The sequence below is a fragment of the Cherax quadricarinatus genome, chromosome 40, assembly GCF_038502225.1.
Source record: "Cherax quadricarinatus isolate ZL_2023a chromosome 40, ASM3850222v1, whole genome shotgun sequence".
Classification (NCBI taxonomy): domain Eukaryota; kingdom Metazoa; phylum Arthropoda; class Malacostraca; order Decapoda; family Parastacidae; genus Cherax; species Cherax quadricarinatus.
In genome coordinates this window covers 2764965-2786066 of record NC_091331.1, presented here as the reverse complement: position 1 = coordinate 2786066, position 21102 = coordinate 2764965, and the positions used below count along the sequence as shown (strand labels likewise).

Genomic DNA, 21102 nt, shown 5'->3' with positions numbered 1-21102 from the left:
AGCGTGTCCTCATGCCAACCATTAAATAACAAAGCTTCCAGAAGGAGAGGGAGGAAGAGATATCAAGACGAGAGAGAGAGAGAGAGAGAGAGAGAGAGAGAGAGAGAGAGAGAGAGAGAGAGAGAGAGAGAGAGAGAGAGAGAGAGAGAGAGAGAGAGAGAGAGAGAGAGAGAAGAGTGGGGTCCAGTAAGAATCAAAATTAGAACTGCTACTGTTCTTAATATATGGAATATACCTGAACCACCTACCAGAGGGAATGCAGTCTCACCTGTCACTGATTGTTGATGTGGTAAAACTAATAAGAAAAATAAAAACAGGAGTGGTCAGTGTTAAGCTCCAGAAAAAACTCAGCAGACTGTACATACAACAAGTTGTATCTGGAGTTTAACATCAGCAGTTACAAGGTAATGCGATTGAAGGTGAGGGTGAACCGTACACAGAGTACAGCATAGGCGAAAAGGCAGCAAATATCTGAGAATGAAAAGGATCTGGGGGTAAATACAACATCAAGTATATCTCCAGAATTACAACAAACTTTACAACTCAAGTGACATGAGCGGCAAACCTCACAACAACACTCAGGAACTTGAACAAAAAATCCTTAAGATCTTTATATATACGACATATGTTAGGCCAGCCACTGAGTACGTGGCCCCAACATGAAGCCCACACCTGGTCTAGCACGTTCAGAAGCACGGAAATGTTCGAAAGTTAGCAATGAAAGTAATGCCATTGTTAAGGGGAAATATCCTATGAAAGACTGAAGGAACCAGAGCTGACAACTTCGGCGGACCGAACAAGGGAAGACATGATTACGACATACATAATCTATAAAGGAACTGAAAGGGCTGATAGGGGCAGACTGAATAAAAAGGACGAAGATCATGGGGACATAACTGGACGATGAAAACAGAGAGGAGCATAGGGATGTAAGGAAGTATTTCTATTATTTTAAGAATGACTGAAAAATGGAATGAGAGATGAGGCAGTAGTGGAGGTAAACTCAATACCCATCTGCAGAGCAGACGTGATTAGGCCTGAGAGGCCAGAAATCAGTGATACCGATTAAGGTAATCCAGGAGGCGAGGCTAGGAGCCAAATCCCCCCCCCCCCAAGCAAAAATTGGCGAGTACAACTTTCTAAGTACAGTCCACCACAATATGGTATACCACAACACACTCCACCACAACACATTATTAAACTCTGCTGTTCATCTTGTACAGTGAACACTGAGTACAAGAATGGTTTTCTCACTAGAGGATTTCTTTCGTCAAGCAGGTTCACGAACACCAAGCAGCACCATATAACGCAACATACGCACCTCAACATACACCGGAACACACGCACCTCACCATACACCGGAACACACGCACCTCACCATACACCGGAACACACGCACCTCACCATACACCGGAACACACGCACCTCAACATACACCGAAACACACGCACCTCACCATACACCGGAACACACGCACCTCACCATACACCGGAACACACGCACCTCACCATACACCGGAACACACGCACCTCACCATACACCGGAACACACACACCTCATCATACACCGGAACACACGCATCTCACCATACACCGGAACACACGCACCTCACCATACACCGGAACACACGCACCTCATCATACACCGGAACACACGCATCTCACCATACACCGGAACACACGCACCTCACCATACACCGGAACACACGCACCTCACCATACACCGGAACACACGCATCTCGCCATACACCGGAACACACGCACCTCACCATACACCGGAACACACGCACCTCACCATACACCGGAACACACGCACCTCACCATACACCGGAACACACGCACCTCACCATACACCGGAACACACGCATCTCACCATACACCGGAACACACGCACCTCACTATACACCGGAACACACGCACCTCACCATACACCGGAACACACGCACCTCACCATACACTGGAACACACGCACCTCACCATACACCGGAACACACGCACCTCACCATACACCGGAACACACGCACCTCACCATACACAGTACATTAATAAGACATTCTATGAGGTTTATGGTACACTATTAAGACGTTTTGTCCCTGATGGGCGAAACAGTAAAATCGTGTACAGCGTGCGGTAGACGGAACATCAAAAGTAACGTTAAAAACCAGTGTACGGGAACACGACTCGTTGCGTACACTCATGTCATCACCATTAATGGTCAATACAACGAACAGCTTTCGCGCACATACACGAAGCGCATATCCCTCGAAGTGTATATACATCTGTGTATATACACCGAGAGACACGCATATCTCAGCTTAAATACACTGACAGTTGTTTTTCTTATATACGTATATACATACATATGTATATATCACTAACAACACTGCGACTAGCCAAGGATTCGAACCCATGTTGTTTTAGACCGCCTCATGGTGAGCGAAAATTACACAACACACTAACCCGCGGAATTTTCGCTCACCATGAGGCGGGCTAAAACAACACGGGTTCGAATCCTCGGCTAGTCGCAGTGCTGTTATGGATTAAATACCACTTGTTCGTGGTTACAATAATATGTATATATATATATATATATATATATATATATATATATATATATATATATATATATATATATATATATATATATATATATATATATATATATATATATGTCGTGCCGAATAGGTAAAACTGGTCAATTATGAAGAATTCGTTTAAAATTAAGTCTTTACTAAAATTTTCTTTTATACGTTTAAAGATATTTTTTTCATTTATGTTAATGTAAAAATTAATAATTTTGTACCAAAAGAACCTTAGAAAACTTACCTTGTATTATAACAAGCGTAATTTAATTTAGTCTAATCCAACTAAGTATATTTTAGATAAGGTTACAATAATTTAACAACAAACGAACACAATGAAATATATTTTTTTCGCCAGGTTCAGAATGATTTTTGCGAAATTACTGCATACATAATTATTTGCTTGCCTTATTCGGTAAGAAGAGCATTACTATTTAAGCCAAAATCACAAGTCTTTACCTATTCTGCACGAAATATATATATATATATATATATATATATATATATATATATATATATATATATATATATATATATATATATATATATATGCTGGCAGAATTGGCCTGACAAAGCTTTCAGTGAGCGAAACGTGCACAAGTGTCTCATTTACATTCTGTCTGTACACAATAATATGTATATATCTCGAACAGTGTGTGTAAATCACTAATACATGTATACATTGAGAATGTTTATCGTGTTCTTGATGTTGGTGTAGGGAAGTGAGAGTTGATGACCCAGGTGCGGCAAGTAGGCTTCCAACCGAACCACAGTGTGGCTGCAACACAGTGTGGCTGCAACACAGTATGGGTGCAACACAGGGTGGCTGCAACACAGGGTGGCCGGCATGTTCCTGGCTGCCACCAAATGTCTTTGGAGACGTGGTCTTTAGAGTTACCTGGGCCTGCGTGAGAGAACGTGTGTGTGTGTGTGTGTGTGTGTGTGTGTGTGTGTGTGTGTGTGTGTGTGTGTGTGTGTGTGTGTGTGTGTGTGTGTGTGTGTGTGTGTGTTTATTATTATTATTATTATTATAATCTAGGGGGAAGCGCGAAACCCATAGGATTATACAGCGCCTGTGGGGGATATGGAAGGCATTCAGGTTTAATTCAGGGAACTGGAGCACAGATCTAATTCCCTAGATCAAGAACCCCTCACCAGCATCAAGGAACCTTCCTTGAGGGGTGTGTTTAGGAGTAGATCTGAGAGTTACCGGTGTGTGTGTGTGTGTGTGTGTGTGTGTGTAGGAGTGGCTCTGAGAGTTACCTGGTGTGTGTAGTAGATCTGAGAGTTACCAGTGTGTGTGTGTGTGTGTGTGTGTGTGTGTGTGTGTGTGTGTGTGTGTGTGTGTGTGTGTGTGTGTGTGTGTGTGTGTGTGTGTGTGTGTAGGAGTGCCTCAGAGTTACCTGGGCGTGTGTAGGAGTGGCTTTGAGAGTTACCTGGGCGTGTGTGTAGGAGTGGCTTTGAGAGTTACCTGGGCGTGTGTGTAGGAGTGGCTTTGAGAGTTACCTGGGCGTGTGTGTAGGAGTGGCTCTGAGAGTGCCACGAGGTAGTGGAAGTACTCCTGTTGCTGCAACCTTAGTCCGTGCCAGGGAGGGAAGGAGGAGGGACACACGAAACGTTCACTCACCAACACAAGCAGTGAGACACTGACCTAATCCTGGCAGCGGCACTGTGCCGCCTCCCTCCTCCTCATCCTCCTCTTCCTCCTCTTCACCTCCGCCTCCTCCTCCTCCTCCTCCTCCTCCTCCCCCTCCTCCTCCTCCCCCTCTTCCTCCTCCTCTTCCTCCTCCCCCTCCACCTCCTCCTCCTCCTCTGCCGCCTCCTCCTCCTCCTCCTGGCTAGCGCACGCATGCCCCGCGCCTCAAACACCAACCTACACGCCTCTCCTTTGTGACTACACCACGCCTACACTACCTAAACCACACCTCCCCTGTACCCCACGCCACCATCTCATGTACCTTGCACCTCCCTGTACCCAGTACCACCCTCACTCTGTACCCAACACCACCCCTTCCCACTCTCTGTACCCAATACCACCCCTTCCCACTCTCTGTACCCAATACCACCCCTTCCCACTCTCTGTACCCAACACCACCCCTTCCCACTCTCTGTACCCAATACCACCCCTTCCCACTCTCTGTACCCAACACCACCCCTTCCCACTCTCTGTACCCAATACCACCCTTTCCCACTCTCCGTACCCAGCACCACTGGACTGTGATGACTATGAGAGCTGGCAGGATGTAGATGGCAATAGCCTGGCTGATCAGATGGGCAAACGCTATACATTGCTTTGCAAACAATATTAGCAGAGCTGTGGGCACACGCTATATTCAGTTATGTATTTAAGCCACGCACGAACATTACAGATATTAATGACAAACGGCGCCAACAACAACAACAACAACAATAAAGTATGGAATCCCGGTTTCCACAGACGGGTGAATTCTGCGGACCCGTCCCTTCGTGTTTCAGAAGCAACACTGATTTCTATTCGTAGCTTCGTGGCAGGCGAACACGCCGGCACTTGTGGCACCTTTGCCATGTGTGGTACCTGTGCACATGTGACATGTGGCAACTGTGGCATCATTCAACCCTCGAGCGTACAATGCAATAACAACCTAAGGACTTCGATCAAATCACTAGAACACACAACGTCTGACAAACTCATTATTTTAGTAATCTCAGAAAAAAATAGCGCAGAAAGCACTCTGACCTTTCACTTGGCCTGGCGAGACGAACTTTTGACCTTCGTTATCCTAAAATAACCCCAGGCAATCTAAGAGAAGTTCGTGATGATACCGGCCAAGCGGCAGATCGATCCATCCAAAATCCATGAAACTATTGTGTAGGGCAATTTTTAGTTTCAAAGACACACCCACACCCACACCCACACCCACACCCACACAAACAAAAAGCTCCTCATTCCAGCGTGAGACAGATACAATCACAACCTTTGTTTGAAGAAATGCCACCTCCCTACCCTTTCTTAGATCGAACCTGATCACCTCCTACTGCCAGGTTTGGGACATTACTGATACAGTCAGCTCTCTCATACGGCTCATCTACATAGTATGATTACTTTTGTAAATACGATTAAAAAGAAAAGCATGGAGACTTGAAGAGCGTGCACTGTGAAGGCCTTGCCAACCCACAGTCAATTTTAAATGTACTTTTTTTAATCGCAATTACAAAAAATATCACTACAAAGGAAATTTATGAGAGGATACTGTATATTCAGAAAAAGGAGCGCTGCACCTGTGTGTGTGATAGAGCGACTGAGGTATGTGCAACATTTCATTTGCTGTGTACGGAGCTGCAACGTAATTAACTGCATTAACGCTATTCAGAATCAGTTAAAAGCTAAGCTCATGGAATTATTGTATTAAGAGATGTTCGTTTGCCCTCAAAAGCCACCGAAAGTAAAAGTTTATCTCCTTCCCTGAGAGAACCACACCGCCTTAATCCAACCAGTACACCAGACACCACTGGTCGATAAACAAGAATAGAATATCTCTGATAACTTACGGTCTGCAAGTTCCTAGGCACTGGAGGACGCAACAAGCAACACAACACAGCGGCAACAAGCAACACAAGACAGCAGCAACAAGCAACACAAGACAGCAGCAACAAGCAACACAAGACAGCGGCAACAAGCAACACAAGACAGCGGCAACAAGCAACACAAGACAGCAGCAACAAGCAACACAAGACAGCGGCAACAAGCAACACAAGACAGCGGCAACAAGCAACACAAGACAGCGGCAACAAGCAACACAAGACAGCGGCAACAAGCAACACAAGACAGCGGCAACAAGCAACACAAGACAGCAGCAACAAGCAACACAAGACAGCAGCAACAAGCAACACAAGACAGCAGCAACAAGCAACACAAGACAGCGGCAACAAGCAACACAAGACAGCGGCAACAAGCAACACAAGACAGCAGCAACAAGCAACACAAGACAGCAGCAACAAGCAACACAAGACAGCAGCAACAAGCAACACAAGACAGCGGCAACAAGCAACACAAGACAGCAGCAACAAGCAACACAAGACAACAGCAACAAGCAACACAAGACAGCAGCAACAAGCAACACAAGACAGCAGCAACAAGCAACACAAGACAGCGGCAACAAGCAACACAAGACAGCAGCAACAAGCAACACAAGACAGCGGCAACAAGCAACACAAAACAGCGGCAACAAGCAACACAAGACAGCAGCAACAAACAAGACAGCAGCAACAAGCAACACAAGACAGCGGCAACAAGCAACAAAAGACAGCAGCAACAAGCAACACAAGACAGCGGCAACAAGCAACACAAAACAGCAGCAACAAACAAGACAGCAGCAACAAGCAACACAAGACAGCAGCAACAAGCAACACAAGACAGCAGCAACAAGCAACACAAGACAGCAGCAACAAACAAGACAGCAGCAACAAGCAACACACGACAGCAGCAACAAGCAACACAAGACAGCGGCAACAAGCAACACAAGACAGCAGCAACAAGCAACACAAGACAGCAGCAACAAGCAACACAAGACAGCAGCAACAAGCAACACAAGGCAGCGGAAACAAGCAACACAAGACAGCGGAAACAAGCAACACAAGAAAGCAGCAACAAGCAACACAAGACAGCGGAAACAAGCAACACAAAACAGCAGCAACAAGCAACACAAGACAGCAGCAACAAGCAACACAAGACAGCGGAAACAAGCAACACAAGACAGCAGCAACAAGCAACACAAGACAGCGGAAACAAGCAACACAAGACAGCAGCAACAAGCAACACAAGACAGCGGAAACAAGCAACACAAGACAGCAGCAACAAGCAACACAAGACAGCGGCAACAAGCAACACAAGACAGCAGCAACAAACAAGACAGCAGCAACAAACAACACAAGACAGCAGCAACAAACAACACAAGACAGCAGCAACAAGCAACACAAAACAGCAGCAACAAGCAACACAAGACAGCGGCAACAAGCAACACAAGACAGTAGCAACAAACAAGACAGCAGCAACAAACAACACAAGACAGCAGCAACAAACAACACAAGACAGCAGCAACAAGCAACACAAGACAGCAGCAACAAGCAACACAAGACAGCAGCAACAAGCAACACAAGACAGCGGCAACAAGCAACACAAGACAGCAGCAACAAGCAACACAAGACAGCGGCAACAAGCAACACAAGACAGCAACAACAAGCAACACAAGACATCGGAAACAAGCAACACAAGACAGCAGCAACAAGCAACACAAGACAGCGGCACCAAGCAACACAAAGCAGCAGCAACAAGTAACACAAGACAGCAGCAACAAGCAACACAAGACAGCAGCAACAAGCAACACAAGACAGCAGCAACAAGCAACACAAGACAGCGGAAACAAGCAACACAAGACAGCGGCAACAAGCAACATAAGACAGCAGGAACAAGCAACACAAGACAGCAGCAACAAGCAACACAAGACAGCGGCAACAAGCAACACAAGACGGCAGCAACAAGCAACACAAGACAGCAGCAACAAGCAACACAAAGCAGCAGCAACAAGCAACACAAGACAGCGGCAACAAGCAACACAAAGCAGCAGCAACAAGCAACACAAGACAGCAGCAACAAGCAACACAAGACAGCAGCAACAAGCAACACAAGACAGCAGCAACAAGCAACACAAGACAGCGGCAACAAGCAACACAAGACAGCAGCAACAAGTAACACAAGACAGCAGCAACAAGCAACACAAGACAGCGGCAACAAGCAACACAAAGCAGCAGCAACAAGCAACACAAGACAGCAGCAACAAGCAACACAAGACAGCAGCAACAAGCAACACAAAGCAGCAGCAACAAGCAACACAAGACAGCAGCAACAAGCTACACACGACAGCAGCAACAAACAACACAAGACAGCAGCAACAAGCAACACAAGACAGCAGCAACAAGCAACACAAAGCAGCAGCAACAAGCAACACACGACAGCAGCAACAAGCAACACAAGACAGCAGCAACAAGCAACACACGACAGCAGCAACAAACACAAGACAGCAGCAACAAACACAAGACAGCAGCAACAAGCAACACAAGACAGCAGCAACAAGCAACACAAGACAGCAGCAACAAGCAACACACGACAGCAGCAACAAGCAACAGAAGACAGCAGCAACAAGCAACACAAGACAACAGCAACAAACAACACAAGACAGCAGCAACAAGCAACACAAGACAGGAGCAACAAGCAACACAAGACAGCAGCAACAAGCAACACAAGGCAGCAGCAACAAGCAACACAAGACAGCAGCAACAAGCAACACAAGACAGCAGCAACAAGCAACACAAGACAGCAGCAACAAGCAACACAAGACAGCGGCAACAAGCAACACAAAGCAGCAGCAACAAGCAACACAAGACAGCAGCAACAAGCAACACAAGACAGCAGCAACAAGCAACACAAAGCAGCAGCAACAAGCAACACAAGACAGCAGCAACAAGCAACACACGACAGCAGCAACAAACAACACAAGACAGCAGCAACAAACAACACAAGACAGCAGCAACAAGCAACACAAGACAGGAGCAACAAGCAACACAAGACAGCAGCAACAAGCAACACAAGACAGCAGCAACAAACAACACAAGACGGCAGCAACAAGCAACGCAAGACAGCAGCAACAAGCAACACAAGACAGCAGCAACAAGCAACACAAGACAGCAGCAACAAGCAACACAAGACAGCAGCAACAAACAACACAAGACAGCAGCAACAAGCAACACAAGACCGCAGCAAGAAGCAACACAAGACAGCAGCAACAAGCAACACAAGACTGCAGCAACAAGCAACACAAGACAGCAGCAACAAGCAACACAAGACAGCAGCAACAAGCAACACAAGACAGCAGCAACAAGCAACACAAGACAGCAGCAACAAGCAACACAAGGCAGCAGCAACAAGCAACACAAGACAGCGGCAACAAGCAACACAAGACAGCAGCAACAAGCAACACAAGACAGCAGCAACAAGCGACACAAGACAGCAGCAACACGCAACACAAGACAGCAGCAACAAGCAACACAAGACAGCGGCAACAAGCAACACAAGACAGTAGCAACAAGCAACACAAGACAGCGGCAACAAGCAACACACGACAGCAGCAACAAGCGACACAAGACAGCAGCAACAACCAACACAAGACAGCAGCAACAAACAACACAAGACAGCAGCAACAAACAACACAAGACAGCAGCAACAAGCAACACAAGACAGCAGCAACAAGCAACACAAGACAGCAGCAACAAGCAACACAAGACAGCAGCAACAAGCAACACAAGACAGCAGCAACATGCAACACAAGACAGCGGCAACAAGCAACACAAGGCAGCAGCAACAAGCAACACAAGACAGCAGCAACAAGCAACACAAGACAGCGGCAACAAGCAACACAAGACAGCAGCAACAAGCAACACAAGACAGCGGCAACAAGCAACACAAGACAGCAGCAACAAGCAACACAAGACAGTAATAGAGGGCGATAAATTTCGAGGCGAGTGTAAAAATAGGTTGTTACGTGTTAACAACCAGCTGGTTGCTAGACACGATGGTCGCTAGCCATACTTACAAGAATGACCTCCAACCAACCTCCCTTTCCTTGCTTCAACCCCGACTATCACCCTTCCATTGCCTAGATCTATCAACCTCTTTGGGTTGAAACAGTATTCCTTAATGCATGCACCAGACGAGCCTGGCCCATAGCCGGGCTCCGGAAGTAGAAAGACTCTCGAAACTCATCAAAGGCTATTATTATGTAAAGGAACTAAAATATTACATACTATAACAAGCTAATTCCTTAGTGCAATAATCGGGTGGTTTTCTTGTTGAGACGTTTCGCCTACCAGTGACTTTATCAGTCCAGAGATAAATACTGGAGACGGTGAAATATAACGTAGCAGCTTGAAGTGATCAGTCCCTCAGCCTTGACAAGTGTCCTGCGTCTTGCGGAAGACATGAAGAACCAGAAGAAAATATTACTGATAGAGAATATGGTATTACTAAAGGATGGAGAATATGGTATTACTGAAGGACTGAGAATATAGCATTACTGGAATACGCCACCATTACCTAGAATTATTTTTAGAAGCAGTAAATTACAGTTATGACGCTGTAACTCCCGGTAATTACTTTCAGTTTTCTTCAAATAATATCTGGTCTCAGACCTTGGTAGACTTGTAATTATGTACCACACAAACTACCACTGACGGGTGACTCAAAATGATAATTCCATCCAAGATATTTGTGAAGACACACGAGGCTCTGAGAAGCTTCGACTCTCCTGGTTCAACTTTAAAACTGTCTTGGCCAACCTGAGACCAGCATCACCTAGTCCAACATGGGTACATACACAAAGAGGTGTAGATCTTTCTGCATATACACCAATGTATATATATACCTCGAGATATATATCAGTATTTACACACACAATATATATTGATAATTTCACAACGCCGTGAAAATTGTACAAAACGAAAATTTAATGGAGAGAGAGAGAGAGAGAGAGAGAGAGAGAGAGAGAGAGAGAGAGAGAGAGAGAGAGAGAGAGAGAGAGAGAGAGAGAGATTGTATCAATACCCCACAACTGACGAGGCCGTGTGAAAAAAAAAGCCTATTAATACTAACAGTGATTTTCTATAACTGAGAATTTAATCACAGTTTTACGAATAAACCATCACTGAGCAGGGGTACACTGGTGGTACGCACGATCACTAAGCAGTGGTACGCCGGTGGTACGCTCCATCACTAAGCAGTGGTACGCCGGTGGTACGTTAAACTTAATTGTCCTCGATATTCTTTACACCTAACATAAATAAGACACATGTACAATACCTGGGTATTTTTTAGACAATATACCTGACCCGCTGTTGCACATGTGTCATATTCGACAATTTGTCGCCACTGTGCACCATCAACAATATAAGATTTACACCTAACAATCCGAGTCAAATCACCGAATCAGGCCAGTAAATCAGACCAAAGAATCGGAACAGTGAATCAGACCTAAGAATCAGACCAGTAAATCAGACCACTGAATCAGACTACTGAATCAGATCACTGAATCAGACCACTGAACAAACCAATAAGTGAGACCAATGAATCAGATAGAATCAGACCAGGAAGCCAGCAGTCTTCCTGCCACAGCTAACTACTGGATCCTAAAGAAAGAAGAACGAGTATGAGACTAATATATATATATATATATATATATATATATATATATATATATATATATATATATATATATATATATATATATATATATATATATATATATATATATATATTGAAAATTAAAAAAAAATGTTCAGGAAGAAGGGTATATCGAATGAAATATATACTTTTTTTTTTTTAGGGTTTAAGAAGATATTGACTTTTTTTTTTTTTTAATGGAGGGGTGTCTGGATACTGTCATAGGAGCGATGATAAAGTCGAGGAATTAGTATCTAAGCGCTGGATTACTGCCCTACTCAGCCTCCTGCTGGGAAGTTTTGAGCCGATTACACTGACCGATCCGCGGGGGCGCTGACCCCCGGAACACCCTCCAGGTATACTTCACGTATATACTACATAGTAACATACTATACTCTAATATTTTAAACACACTATACATTATACACTATTCACTCCACACAATAATACATAGGAGTAAAGGAACACTGAAGTACGCTTATTGGCCTATGCTAGGGAAGTTCAACTCATACCCACCCACACCTACCCATGTACCCATTCTAGCTATATTTAAACCTACTTAAACTTGTTTGCCTTACTGAAGCTACCTGGGAGCCTGTACCACACATCTACAAGTCTACTGCCAAACCAATGCTTTCCTATCTTATTATAATCATGAGGGAGCGCTAAACCCATAGGATTATACAGTACATGTGGGGGGAAGAAGGAAGGTATTCAGGCCCAATACAGGGAACTGGAGCACAAATTCAATTCCCTAGTGCTTTCCTATAGCTTTTCTAAATCTAAATTCTCCAACTTGGTTACACTGCTGCGAATCTTGTCTCAGGTAGATATTTTCACCACGCTATACCCCATTTATTTATTGCTGCTTTTCATCTGTACATTTCCATCATATCTTTCCCTTTCCAGAGAGTGCAAGTACGGAGCCTTCACCCTATCTTCGCTGGAAAGCTTTTTAATACATGGAATCAACTTTATCATCTTTCTTTGTATATTTTCAAGCGAATTTATGTCTATCCTGTAAGTAAATGCTATAGTAATTATGGACAAGGTAGGTTATAAGGAAAAAATAACATATCAGAAGACAGGGGAACTGACGTGCCCCTTAAGGGTCTTTTAGTAATACAGTTGTACAATTCAGATACCTGGAGTATACCTGGAGAGTGTTTCAGGGAACAACGCCCCAGCGACCCGGTCCGTGACCAGGCATCCTGGTGGCTCAGGACCTGAATTTGTATGGTTCAAATCGTGTATTGGGGTGGCGGTGCAGTGTCCTGGTTAACACCTCCCAGACCACTCTGCTCTCCACACACACATCAATTAACAGCTAGGCGTGAAATTTTACACCGAGGCGGGCCACACGATTTAATTTAATTAACAAATTAAATGAATTAATAAAGCGAATAATTCACGGCGGAAATTGATGAATTTCATGAATGAATTTAATAGGAATAAATAGTGAGTTACCTGGCACGCTCACGCACGCACGCAACCGCACGCAACCGCATGCACACACACACACACACACACACACACACACACACACACACACACACACGCGCGCGCGCGCGATAACGACATACAAAATACTGAGAGGAATTGACAAGGTGGATAAAGACAGGATGTTCCAGAGATGGGACACAGCAACAAGGGGACACAGTTGGAAATTGAAGACACAGATGAATCACAGGGATGTTAGGAAGTATTTCTTCAGCCACAGAGTAGTCAGGAAGTGGAATAGTTTGGGAAGCGATGTAGTGGAGGCAGGATCCATACATAGCTTTAAGCACAGGTATGATAAAGCTCACGGTTCAGAGAGAGTGACCTAGTAGCGGCCAGTGAAGAGGCGGGGCCAGGAGCTAGGACTCGACCCCTGCAACCTCAACTAGGTGAGTACAACTAGGCGAGTACACTGGAGTCTGCATTCTTAGGGTGATCAAAGAATATCACACTGTGTCACGTTCCTCCTCTTGTGTCTGTGTCAGGTTCTACCACTGGTGCCTGCGTCAGGTTCTACCATTGGTGTCTGTGTCAGGTTCTACCACTGGTGCCTGCGTCAGGTTCTACCATTGGTGTCTGTGTCAGGTTTTACCACTGGTAGAACCTAGCACGGGTATATACAGAGAAAGCGCAGTCAGCAGGATTCAAAGCCACGTCAGGGAGGCTGGCAAGGTGATATAAAATCGTTTGTGAGATCAGAACATGCAGAATAAAATAGCTTGAAACCATGCTTGAGGCCCACTAATGTGCCCCAGCCCGGGCACATCAGTGGGCCCCATCATCAGTGGGCACATAGCTTGTAAACAAGGCTGCCCAACTTTTGAAACATCTGTGGCCGAGTGGATTAAAGCATCACTTTGGGAACCTTGGAAGTCTCCCTGACGTGACTTCGAATCCTGCTGACTGTGATCTGTGTGTGTGTGTGTGTATGTGTGTGTGTGTGTGTGTGTGTGTGTGTGTGTGTGTGTGTGTGTGTGTGTGTGTGTGTGTGTGTGATGTGTGTGTGTGTATGTGATTGTGTGTGTGTGTGATGTGTGTGTGTGATGTGTGTGTGTGATGTGTGTGTGTGATGTGTGTGTGTGATGTGTGTGTGTGATGTGTGTGTGTGTGTGTGTGTGTGTGTGTGTGTGTGTGTGTGTGTGTGTGTGTGTGTGTGTGTGTGTGTGTGTGTATAAGACAGGTTCTCAGATTATTATTATTATTAGGTGAGTGTTAACCCCGATGTGGTCATACTGGAACTGGGAGATGGGACATGGTCAGATTAATCCAACAAAGGGAAGGGTGGCTCCAGTTTCTTAGATCAAGATCCCTGCACCGGCATCAGAGCAACCACCTTCTTCAATGATCTAGTGTTAACTAGTAACCGTCCTTACCAAATGGATGTCCAATGTTTTTCTGTAAGGTTGTGATGAAGGAAGTAGCAGCTCTGAGAATTAGTTTGTAAGGCTAAAGTTTTCTCATGAGATGTGTTGTAAATTCTTCCAAGTTATCTAAATTGAAGAACATATGGGAAAATATAGTTACGTTCCAAAAACCTCCAATTTGCCAAGCAACACCTTTTCGTTTTTTTTTTTTTTTTTTTTAATTCTTGGAAAATTTTGTTTCCTGTGGATCAACGGGCAATTGGCAAGGAATTTTATTTATTATAATCGGGGGTCATATCATGCCTAAGGAATGGGAAACATTAAGGTTCGATCCGAAGAAGGGTAGAACAAGTGTAGTTCCTTGGCTTAGAGCCCCTCATCACGCCGCCTCCCTGGAGGGAAATCAACAAGGAAACCTGGCCTCAGGCCAGGTGTGGGGAAGAGAACTCGGGAAACCAGCAGAAGGTATGCTAACATCCACCTATGTAGTCCCTGGGAGGAGGATTTTTAATAAGACTTACAACACCACTTTCGTGTCATGTCTAATCAACTTTTTCACGTGTCTGCGCCAGATTTTCATGTCAGAAACTGACGATTCACAAATTCCTGGAATACTACTGCTGGATGTCTGCTTTCAAGAGGAACAATGTTGTGTTTATATAGCACGGACATATCAAAGATAACTTGCATTCTTGCAAATAACAAAGATACTGGTCATCCTATAGAGTGAATGTACAACTGGATGTTAGCTCCTCTGATAATCACTGAGCTGTTACCCAGTACTTGAACTGAAGTTGTTAACTTCTTAGTGTAAATGATGGTGAAGGCGTTTCTTTTTCGGGTCACCCTGTCTCGGTGGGAGACGGCCAGCGTGTTAAGAAAAAATCTTTGCACACCTTCACCAAAGAAGTTTCCCGTCATTGTTTGGTAGGTGCGCTATGACATTAGATACATCTTAAGCCACATGTACACACACACACACACACACACACACACACACACATGATATATATATATATATATATATATATATATATATATATATATATATATATATATATATATATATATATATATATATATATCACTTCAAACATATGGTACACATTTAAGAACATTACATATCTCACCTGACAAATGAGGTTTGGACCCAAGAGCTAACATGTCAACTAGACCAGATTATATAGCGTCACAGCCCTAAACCATTACATCGTAAGATTTCCTTTAAGTTGAATCGAAGGTATACCCTTCACCTGCTGACTAAATTCGGCAACTGTCGTGGTGCCTCATCATGTAGGATTAATTTCATCTTGCCTCACTCTTTATTATATATATATATATATATATATATATATATATATATATATATATATATATATATATATATATATATATATATATATATATATATATATGCCAGCTCTTCACCACGCTGTATATAAGGAAATAGTTGCTAGCAACGAATTAAGCAAGTGGCTGCACCCCGCCACAACGCCAGCCACAGGCAACAGGATATAAAGTCTAATTAAAATAGTGAGAGGCAAAGTGCAAGGAGACAGTGGGATAATACGGGGGTTAAAAGCGGCTAACTTTTTATGGGTGCTCCAAGTGGCTGGGTTAATGGTAAGCTGTAAAGTTTGTCCAAATTCCGTGTGGCTGAATGCACAAGTGCGTGAAGATACGCGTTACCTTAGTTAAGACGTGTCCGAGGTGGAGAGGGAGGGAGGTGAAGGAGGTAGGTAGGAGAGGGAGGTATGGGTGAGAAGGTGAAGGAAGGAAAGGAAGGAGGGTGTCAAGGTAAGAAAGGAAGGATGGTGGAGAGATGGGAAGTGACTTCGACAGCTATATACTATTACTACTACTGCCACAACTTACATTACCACTAGTGCAATGTCCCAGGAATATCATAATCAACTGGTCATCCTTGGTAATCTAAAAAGCACAGACATACTTGGAGTGACCAAATCCAAATCCTACACTGTATCTAGCTGAACTTGATATTTGCCGAGTGTTGATCCAACGAGGTCATAAAAGACGCACGTTTTGCACTTACAACTTCAGAGGACAATCTGTTCCAGTGTTCACTGGCAAGAAAATATTTGCCAACATTTGTGCCGTACTTATTGTCTCTTGAGTTACAACGTGTGTAAAAAAAATATATTACTGGTTTTGCTTCTTTAATGTAAATTGTTGTCATCCAGCCTATCATTTCCTGCCTGTGATGGTAACATTCTTGTGTTCCTTGTCTCTAAGATCTGACATGGTTACTTCCAGGTCCCTAGTGTTACTCTTCCACTTTTAAGTGTGCTATTTACTTTGTCAAATTTACATTTCTCAAAGGAAATCTGTTCTTGTTGAATGTCGCAATGTTTTCAGAAGCCTACTGAAAGGCTTGGTTTACATCAGCCTGGAGGTTTACCGACCCTTTGATGGTTCCTCTTCTCCCACAAAAGATGCTATGATTTGTGTGTCTGTCTATGTCAGGTATGAAAACGAGAAAGAAAATTAGAGCGAAAACAGTCTTGGGAGCCAAGTTTATCAACGTAGCATCTTCGGATTCTGATTTGTTGAGTACGTTTTTTTACAAATTTCAAAATCCATCTGCCCATTTTTCCAGTTTTTTATTTAACATGTATTCAGTGTGCTGGAACTACTGACAATGAACAGCGTTAAAGAGTAAGTGACGCCGAACATGAGGCAGAAGGCTGCAGTGATTCGCTATGTTTATAAACGGCGAATACCTAGCAAGAGCTGCTCAATTCCTGTGCTAGTCATCAGAGGACTAGGTCCCACCTCGGGAGACCCAGCACGGGTACGTGCGGTTAGGAACCAAAATATTGCACCAGGGAAGTGAACATAATTCTCCAGCACCCACTGTATGAAGCCAAGTATTAAATACCCTGTCTCCAGCGGTAAGAATTGAACTATGTTATCCCCTTATCAAGGATACCTAAAACATCGTTCGTGACGGAAAAGAAACACAATTACATATAAGAAACATCTTGAATGTGACATTAGAGAACTCAAGCCTAGTAAGCACGGTAATGTTGACGCGTGGAGTAAGTCACAATGCCATAGCCGAAACCAATCCCTACCAACCCACAATTTGAAAAGGAAAATCAAATATTACCATTGCAATGAAGACGAAACTTCCTGAAGACAGACACGGACACAGAAAAAGCCTAAAAAACGTATCGCTTTATGTAGAGCTTTATCAAGTCAACTGATAAAGCTTTGCATACAGCGATACTTTATCACAAAATCTTATTCTGTACCTGCGTCTTTTCATTCAGAAGTGTCGACAGTACGCCTCGGTATCCAGCCAGATTTTCTCTTGGCCCACAGCAAAATCTTACGTCGGGCTCGGTGTAAAATGAAAATGGATGGGGAAGGGGGGTCAACCCATTATTAAATAGGGAGAGAAAAGGTGGTGTGGTTAACGTGAAGGGAGTGGAAGCCTCGCCTGACTGAGGCTTTGGTCCAGCACACGCAGCCTTACCCCAACACGCCAATAACGGAAGGTTTAAGTAACACGCAACCTTCTCCTTCACTCTCGTTCATCGGGTGAGATGAGGCTGCAGGTGTTCTTCCGAGTCGTTCTACAGGTATGTCCTTCCGAGTCGTTCTAAGGTGTGTCTTCCGAGTCGTTCTACAGGTGTGTCCTTCCGAGTCGTTCTACAGGTTTCCTCCCTAGTTCTACAGGTGTCCTTCCGAGTCGTTCGACAGGTGTGTCCTTCCGAGTCGTTCTACAGGTGTGTCCTTCCGAGTCGTTCTAAGGTGTGTCCTTCCGAGTCGTTCTACAGGTGTGTCCTTCCTAGTCGTTCTACAGGTGTGTCCTTCCGAGTCGTTCTACAGGTGTGCCCTTCCGAGTCGTTCTACAGGTGTGTCCTTCCGAGTCGTTCTACATCTGTGTTCTGCGTAGTTCTGCAGGTGTTCTTAGGAGTAAATCATGCTTCAGTGAGAGAGAGAATCAAACCTGATTGCCTCCCAACCCTCCGAGGCGCTGTTTGCCCTTACAGGTTTGATGGATATGTGGGCCAGCGGGGCGCTAGTAACAACAGGATGGTTGACCAGGCAAACACCAGACAAGCCTGGCGCAGGGCCGGCCTGCGGAAGTAGGAAAACTCTCGAAACCCATCAAAGGTATGAATGCATATTAATAATAAAAATAATAATAATAATAATAATAATAATAGCTAATAATAATCGCTGTGTGCACTAATGCCTATCCTGGTTAACAATTTAAATGACAGTGAAGGAAGGAGTCATTTCTGCCCCGAGATTAATAGCCGCCTGTACATAAATCAAGCTGGACCATTACTGCTGTCTACACCTTCACTGATGTGCGGCTGTCACGCGATGTGCGCACCTTGCGTTCTAACAGTCTGGTTGAACAGGCAATCAACAGAAAAGCCTAGCCCCCAAAGCTGGATTGCGAGTTGAAAAAATACTCGAAACAGTTCACAGATATATTTGAGTATGATAAATATATACCTCCCTCAGGGTATATACACTGGGAGGTGTATATCTATCAGTGTATATTACTGAGAGCTTGCTTTAATTCCTATTTAAATTAGAAAATAAAGTACGCTGGATGCTAGTACGTTCTAGTGAAAGTAATCTTAATTAATCCATACACTTTCAAACTAACACACTTCTCGCCTCTTAATACTAGTGGTTATTGGGCAGCTCAGTTGTTATAGTCATGGTGAAGCTGTAAACCCGTAAGGATCATACAGCGCCTGGGGGAGGGAAGGCTCTGTATGATCCCTACGGGTCTAAGCTGCGGAAGGAAATGAAAGCTTTGATTCTTTGGATCAACAGTCCTTCACCAGCATCAAGATACCTTCCTGCACACTAACATCAAGGACTTACTTCCCTTTAAAGGAGCAGTTCTTGCGCACCAACATCAAGTCACCTTCCCTGAAGGAAAACACAACAAGAAAAACCTTCCAAAAAAGATTCAAATAATTACACAAAACGTGATGGAAGAAGCGGGGCAACACAACTGTTGTGGCGTTACCAACCATATAACTCCGGCACCATCCGTGCACGTTTGAAATTTCAATTAATGTAGCAGTTTTGAAGGTCGTGACAACAGCAGGCACGTGCAGGAAAACACGAATATGAAGAACAAATCTTCACTTGGACAATGATTCACTCTAAGTAGAGCTTTTTCAAGCTGTGGCTTCAAAAAAAAAAAAACTACTGTACCTGCAAATGAAGGCTTGTGCTTGCTTGTGTCTTTCTACGCATGATCAAAGTAACTTTGCCAACACATGTTCACAAATTAACGTTCATTTAATCTAATCTTTTTCAATGCATGTCCATATTTTTGTGGTACTAAAATTTCCTGCCTGGGTAATACAAATCCCACTGATTTTAAAACTTTACGCCTTTTCATAACTATCTGTAAACAAAACACACGTCGCAAAATTTTACGAACAATTTCCCACTAAACTACGTCCCAACATTCAAATCGATAAGCTTAGTAAAAAGCGACATGTCAAGTAACACTCAAGAATGACCAGCACAACACAAAGAAACACACACAAACACACGTGCGCACACACACGTGTAACACAAAGCAAACAAGTGTACATAAACATGTGTAGCAAAATCGATTCCATGGTTAACAAATAAATTACGGAGGCAAAGCACTGGCAATGTCTTAGTCGAAAAGGAGATATGACAACTACATCATAGCTCAAAATAATACGACTGCATACACAAGGAAAATCTCTCTGCCAGGATTTCTGTTGTTGTTTTTTCTTCCTGTCTCGTGAGCACGAAAGATGACAAATAACTCTTACAAACTTTTACTTGCAGTTAGTAAACACGTAACTTTGCTTTCTTGTGAGTTTTTATATGTCTAATTCCTGAAATATTTCTTTTCCAATTGTGGCCTGACCCGAAACCGAGCCACGAGGGAGATATTCCTTGCATCCATTGACAGATATATTTCAACCGATAACTGGAAGCTATCGCATTAAACGACTAATGGTTAATGGATGTAGCCCAAGAGCTAGAGCAGGCGCTCTGTATATACACCTGGCTAGGCACACACATACACTAAAGCTAGAGTGTTTAGAAAGCTAGAATTAGTCTGTGGAAAGAAATGAGATAGTACAGGTATCTCCTTCCTCACCACCAGCTTCTTTTTGATTATAATAATAATCCTCACCACCAGTGAGAAAGGAGATACAATATGAAGATCAATTTTCCACTGGTGGTGCGAGCGCAGCCACAATCCTACAGTTACCTTCACTGGCGAGATTTTTCCATATTTTTTCAACATACATCGAACTTACACAAATGTGGGACACAGTCTTTCTCTAAAGAGAAAATAATGGTGGGATTTTCCTTCATGGACTACAAGGAAGACATGCACCTCCCAGAAGCAATTCACG

The 21102-nt window shown here is 43.8% G+C and overlaps 1 protein-coding gene across 16 annotated transcripts in view; it reads right to left on the bottom strand.

Moving 5' to 3' along the window:
- LOC128687353 (cAMP-regulated phosphoprotein 21) overlaps positions 1-21102 on the bottom strand; it is a 369078-nt gene that overhangs the window by 331650 nt on the left and 16326 nt on the right. For 12 of the 16 annotated variants that reach the window (XR_011392951.1, XR_011392952.1, XM_070092627.1 and 9 more), the window contains exon 1: positions 4088-4223. The exons of 2 other annotated variants lie outside the window; for them this stretch is intronic. The gene's annotated coding sequence lies outside the window, so the exon portion shown is untranslated. Of the gene's footprint in view, positions 1-4017; positions 4042-4087; positions 4224-21102 lie in introns of those variants that run through there. 2 more of the 16 variants (XM_070092617.1, XM_070092624.1) reach the window with 1 other exon arrangement.